Source organism: Triticum aestivum, chromosome 4D (genome assembly GCF_018294505.1).
Source record: "Triticum aestivum cultivar Chinese Spring chromosome 4D, IWGSC CS RefSeq v2.1, whole genome shotgun sequence".
NCBI classification, from domain to species: Eukaryota; Viridiplantae; Streptophyta; class Magnoliopsida; order Poales; family Poaceae; genus Triticum; species Triticum aestivum.
In genome coordinates this window covers 391,978,559-391,985,396 of record NC_057805.1, presented here as the reverse complement: position 1 = coordinate 391,985,396, position 6,838 = coordinate 391,978,559, and positions in this window count along the sequence as shown.

Genomic DNA, 6,838 nt, shown 5'->3' with positions numbered 1-6,838 from the left:
CGATAGTCCCACATACTTGTGGCACTGCCGCCTTGGTCACATTGGTGTCAAGCGCATGAAGAAGCTCCATGCAGATGGACTTTTGGAGTCTCTTGATTACGAATCATTTGACACGTGCGAACCATGCCTCATGGGTAAGATGACCAAGACTCCGTTCTCCGGAACAATGGAGCGAGCAACCAACTTATTGGAAATCATACATACCGATGTGTGTGGTCCAATGAGTGTCGAGGCTCGCGGAGGATATCGTTATGTTCTCACTCTCACTGATGATTTAAGTAGATATGGATATGTCTACCTAATGAAACACAAGTCTGAAACCTTTGAAAAGTTCAAGGAATTTCAGAGTGAAGTTGAGAATCAACGTGACAGGAGAATAAAATTCCTACAATCAGATCGTGGTGGAGAATATTTAAGTCACGAGTTTGGTGCACACTTGAGGAAATGTGGAATAGTTTCACAACTCACGCCGCCTGGAACACCTCAGAGAAATGGTGTGTCCGAACATCGTAATTGCACTCTATTGGATATGGTGCGATCTATGATGTCTCTTACCGATTTACCGCTCTCATTTTGGGGCTATGCTTTAGAGACTGCGCATTCACTTTAAATAGGGCTCCGTCGAAATCCATTGAGACGACACCGTATGAATTATGGTTTGGGAAGAAACCTAAGCTGTTGTTTCTAAAAGTTTGGGGATGCGATGCTTATGTCAAGAAACTTCAACCTGAAAAGCTCGAACCCAAATCGGAAAAATGCCTCTTCATAGGATACCCTAAGGAAACTGTTGGGTATACCTTCTACCTCAGATCCGAAGGCAAGATCTTCGTTGCCAAGAACGGGTCCTTTCTAGAGAAGGAGTTTCTCTCGAAAGAATTGAGTGGGAGGAAAGTGGAACTTGATGAGGTGATAGTCACCCCTTCCGAACCGGAAAGTAGCGCAGCGCGGGAAAAGGTTCCTGTGGTGCCTACACCGATTGGGGAGGAAGTTAATGATGATGATCATGAAGCTTCGGATCAAGTTACTGAACTTCGTAGGTCCACAAGGACACGTTCCGCACCAGAGTGGTACGGCAACCCTGTCCTAGAAATCATGTTGTTAGACAACGGTGAACCTTCGAACTATGAAGAAGCGATGGCGGGCCCGGAATCCGACAAATGGCTAGAAGCCATGAAATCCGAGATAGAATCCATGTATGAAAACAAAGTATGGACTTTGACTGACTTGCCCGATGAGCGGCGAGCCATAGAAAACAAATGGATCTTTAAGAAGAAGACGGACGCGGATGGTAATGTGACCATCTACAAAGCTCGACTTGTCGCTAAGGGTTATCGACAAGTTCAAGGGGTTGACTACGATGAGACTTTCTCACCCGTAGCGAAGCTGAAGTCCGTCCGAATCATGTTAGCAATTGCCGCATACTATGGTTATGAGATATGGCAGATGGACGTCAAAACGGCATTCCTTAATGGCTTCCTTAAGGAAGAGTTGTATATGATGCAGCCGGAAGGTTTTGTCGATCCTAAGAATGCTAACAAAGTGTGCAAGCTGCAGCGCTCAATCTATGGGCTGGTGCAAGCATCTCGGAGTTGGAACATTCGCTTTGATGAGATGATCAAAGCGTTTGGGTTTACACAGACTTATGGAGAAGCCTGTGTTTACAAGAAAGTGAGTGGGAGCTCTGTAGCATTTCTCATATTATATGTGGATGACATACTATTGATGGGAAATGATATAGAATTCTTGGAAAGTATATAGGCCTACTTGAATAAGTGTTTTTCAATGAAGGACCTTGGAGAAGCTGCTTATATATTAGGCATCAAGATCTATAGAGATAGATCAAGAAGCCTCATTGGTCTTTCACAGAGTACATACCTTGACAAGATATTGAAGAAGTTCAGTATGGATCAGTCCAAGAAGGGGTTCTTGCCTGTATTGCAAGGTGTGCAATTGAGCACGGCTCAATGCCCGACCACGGCAGAAGATATAGAAGAGATGAGTGTCATCCCCTATGCCTCGGCCATAGGGTCTATTATGTATGCCATGTTGTGTAACAGACCTGATGTAAACCTTGCCGTAAGTTTGGTAGGTAGGTACCAAAGTAATCCCGGCAAGGAACACTGGACAGCGGTCAAGAATATCCTGAAGTACCTGAAGAGGACTAAGGATATGTTTCTCGTTTATGGAGGTGACGAAGAGCTCGTCGTAAAGGGTTACGTCGACGCTAGCTTCGACACAGATCTGGATGACTCGAAGTCACAGACCGGATACGTGTATATTTTGAATGGAGGAGCAGTAAGCTGGTGCAGTTGCAAGCAAAGCGTCGTGGCGGGATCTACATGTGAAGCGGAGTACATGGCAGCCTCGGAGGCAGCACAGGAAGCAGTCTAGATGAAGGAGTTCATTACCGACCTAGGGGTGATTCCCAATGCGTCGGGCCCAATGACTCTCTTCTGTGACAACACTGGAGCTATTTCCCTTGCGAAGGAGCCCAAGTTTCACAGGAAGACCAGGCATATCAAGCGTCGCTTCAACTCCATTCGTGAAAGTGTTCAAAATGGAGACATAGATATTTGTAAAGTACACACGGACCTGAATGTAGCAGATCCGTAGACTAAACCTCTCCCTAGGGCAAAACATGATCAACACCAGGACGCAATGGGTGTTCGATTCATCACAATGTAACTAGATTATTGACTCTAGTGCAAGTGGGAGACTGTTGGAAATATGCCCTAGAGGCAATAATAAAAGGTTATTATTATATTTCTTTGTTCATGATAATAGTCTATTGTTCATGCTATAATTGTATTGTCCGGAAATCGTAATACATGTGTGAATACATAGACCAGAACGTGTCCCTAGTAAGCCTCTAGTTGACTAGCTCGTTGATTAACAGATAGTCATGGTTTCCTGACTATGGACATTGGATGTCATTGATAACGGGATCACATCATTAGGAGAATGATGTGATGGACAAGACCCAATCCTAAGCATAGCATAAAAGATCGTGTAGTTTCGTTTGCTAGAGCTTTTCCAATGTCAAGTATCTTTTCCTTAGACCATGAGATCGTGCAACTCCCGGATACCGTAGGAGTGCTTTGGGTGTGCCAAACGTCACAAGTAACTGGGTGACTATAAAGGTGCATTACGGGTATCTCCGAAAGTGTCTGTTGGGTTGGCACGGATCGAGACTGGGATTTGTCACTCCGTGTGACGGAGAGGTATCTCTGGGCCCACTCGGTAATGCATCATCATAATGAGCTCAATGTGACTAAGGCATTAATCACGGGATCATGCATTGCGGTACGAGTAAAGAGACTTGCCGGTAACGAGATTGAACAAGGTATTGGGATACCGACGATCGAATCTCGGGCAAGTAACATACCGATTGACAAAGCGAATTGCATACGGATTGATTGAATCCTCGACACCGTGGTTCATCCGATGAGATCATCGTGGAACATGTGGGAGCCAACATGGGTATCCAGATCCCGCTGTTGGTTATTGACCGGAGAGGCGTCTCGGTCATGTCTGCATGTCTCCCGAACCCGTAGGGTCTACACACTTAAGGTCCGGTGACGCTAGGGTTGTAGAGATATATGTATGCGGAAACCCGAAAGTTGTTCGGAGTCCCGGATGAGATCCCGGACGTCACGAGAGGTTCCGGAATGGTCCGGAGGTGAAGAATTATATATAGGAAGTCCAGTTTCGGCCACCGGGAAAGTTTCGGGGGTTACCGGTATTGTACCGGGACCACCGGAAGGGTTCCGGGGGTCCACCGGGTGGGGCCACCTGTCCCGGAGGGCCTCGTGGGCTGAAAGTGGAAGGGAACCAGCCCCTAGTGGGCTGGGGCGCCCCCCTTGGGCCTCCCCCCATGCGCCTGGGGTTGGGAACCCTAGGGGGGAGCTTCCCCCTTGCCTTGGGGGCCAAGGCAACCCCTTCCCCCCTTGGCCGCCGCCCCCCCTTGGAGATCCAATCTCCCAGGGATGGCGCACCCCCCCAAGGGCCTATATAAAGGGGGGGAGGGAGGGCAGCACACTACAGCCTTGGGCGCCTCCCTCCTCCCCTGCAACACCTCTCTCTCTCTCTCGCAGAAGCTCGGCGAAGCCCTGCCGGAGACCCGCTACATCCACCACCACGCCGTCGTGCTGTTGGATCTCTATCAACCTCTCCTTCCCCCTTGCTGTTTCAAGAAGGAGGAGACGTCGCTGCACCGTACGTGTGTTGAACGCGGAGGTGCCGTACGTTCGGCACTCGGTCATCGGTGATTTGGATCACGGCGAGTACGACTCCGTCATCCACGTTCATTGGAATGCTTCCGCTCGCGATCTACAAGGGTATGTAGATGCACTCCTTTCCCCTCGTTGCTAGTAGACTCCATAGATGCATCTTGGTGAGTGTAGGAAAATTTTAAATTATGCTACGATTCCCAACAGAAGCAAGGTATGTGATGACCTTGTGTATATCAAAAAAGGATGAATGACTTGTGCTGACCATAGAGCTATGATATTTGTAGGAGCGGCTACTGAGGCTGAAACCCTCAGGAAGGCGCTGGCCGAGGCTGAGGAGAGGGCGACGAAGGAACAAGCCGCCTGAAAAAAGCATGAGGCCAGGGTTGGGGAGGTCCAGCAGGAGCTCCAGGACGCCTTGAAGAGGTACGAGTCCTTGGAGCGCCAGCATGCGGACCAAGAGACTGAACTAGCGAAGGCCTGCCGAAGTGCACAAGAGGCCTAGGCCGAAGCCCAAGGCGCCCTCCAGGAAATCTAGGAGGCCAAGAAGATCGCGGCGGGTAAGGCTTTTATTATGCAAAGCAAGTATGTGAAGAAGAGGTATCTCTTACTGACCCGGGTTTGGAGTTCTGCACGGGCGTTTGCGGATCTGCCGCGCAGCGTTTCTGATGCTGCTGAATTCTTCCGAGCCAAAGAGGGGCGCTCAACGGAGAAGCTGTTCTGGTCACAATATCTTGCGCCAGAACATCCGGTGCCCTTGAGCGACCAGCTAAAACAGCTGGTCGAACTGCATAGGGTGGCCGAACTGGCCATGAAGGACTTAGTAATCCGGCTGTAACCAGCCGAAGCCGTACCCATCAGCTACTTTGGTCTCGTGAAGCGGCTAGTCGATGCCTGCCCTCGGTTTGACGCCATCAAGCGGTCGGTCTGCATCGAACGTGTGTGGATGGCCTTTGCCCGTGTCAAGATGCAGTGGGCGAAGATGAATGCCGTCAGGGTCGCGACCGAGGGACTGCCCGCGGGCAAGGAGCACCGCACCCCCGAGCGATATTTTAGCGATGTCCTTGAGGGATCCCGCATTGTGGCGGAGCAATGTACGAAAGATGTAATCTTTGAATGAATACATTCATATGTCTCGCTCTGTATTATAAAACAAGTTTGGCTATGTAATATAATGCCTGTTTAATATTTTACCTCCTGTGAGGCCGTGTTTATGAAATTTTGAGAGTTGGCCAGTCGTCGGCTTCAGCCCCCACGTCGGTAGTACGGGGGTGTTCGGGATGGAATCTAAACACTCTTGATCCAATTTGTTTGGTCCTTGAAGGAGGTATTTAGCGCAACGAACCAGGCAATCGGACTATGTGGCTTTATCACCCTCACTTAGCCATAGGAGTTCTACAATGAAAATTTAGGAGCAGCCCCTAGTATCCGAACTAGGGTACTGTAAACACATGATCGGGTAAGAGCCGATTCATCACATAATGCAGAAAAAATCTCTAAAGATTTGAAACCTCCGACGAGTTGACCGGCTCTCGCCACATCATGACAGTCAGTTTTCGGCTTTCTCTACTGAGGTGCTCATCCGGATAAACCAGGACACAATCGCAGTAGTTCTCCCTTTGCTACCCTAGCCGATATAGTGGAACGTAAGGTAGTAAGCACAGGAGCCGGGCAACCCAACTATTGACCAAAGACATGATTCGGAGCCAATGCATATAATGCTAAATTTGGGGTGCCGAACTATGTTGTAAAAAGTGTTCAGACTTTGTTGCCGTATTATGGGTCGTAATGAAGCCCCTGGCAGATTAAAGCGTACCAAAGTGTACAATCGCAACTTTGAGAAGATTATCAAAGAAAAAGGAAAAAGGGGTAGTAAGCTAGTGCCGCAGAAGTTGGGCCGCAAATTGTTTCCATTATAGTTTGATTAATACGTCAAAGCGTATTTGTACAAGTGGTGCAATAAGCAACTAGGCTATTTAACATGCCACAACTGAGGGAGAGCTGCGTGCAGGTCCTGAAAGCAGGTAGAGTGATCGTTAAAGAGACCATCTAAGAATTCCCTTGTACGCCAGTGCTTCTTGCCATCTTGGTGTATCCATCCTGCCGAGAGGACCAATGATCAGGTCGTCAGAAGAAACCTGCAGAAAAAAGACCTAAAAAGGATAAAAAAGAAAAATTGGAAGTATGTGTGTCCAGGAGCGGTCGAGCCATATTATGGATCACAAGCTAGTTATGCCTCCGTCTATGCCCATGGTATTTTGAGTGCGTAGTTATGTACGCGCGGTACGGATGCCGCTACTTGGTTGGGACTGGGACGGAGGCCAAATTGCTAGTCGAGCTCTTGACGAGCTGGGTTGTCCTGCTGCCGAGTAGTCCGGACTCGTTTGATAGTGTCTGGGAGCTCGGCTGACGAACTAAGGTTTTGCTTGAGAAGGCCGCTCTGTACTTCTGCTGCTAATGCAGCGGTGTGCTCCTCGGTACGGAGGGAGCGTTCCGTGTTTCCATTGACTATTATGACGCCGCGTGGTCCGGGCATCTTGAGCTTAAGATAAGCGTAGTGTGGCACCGCGTTGAAGCGCGCAAATGCGGTTCGTCCAAGCAGTGCATGA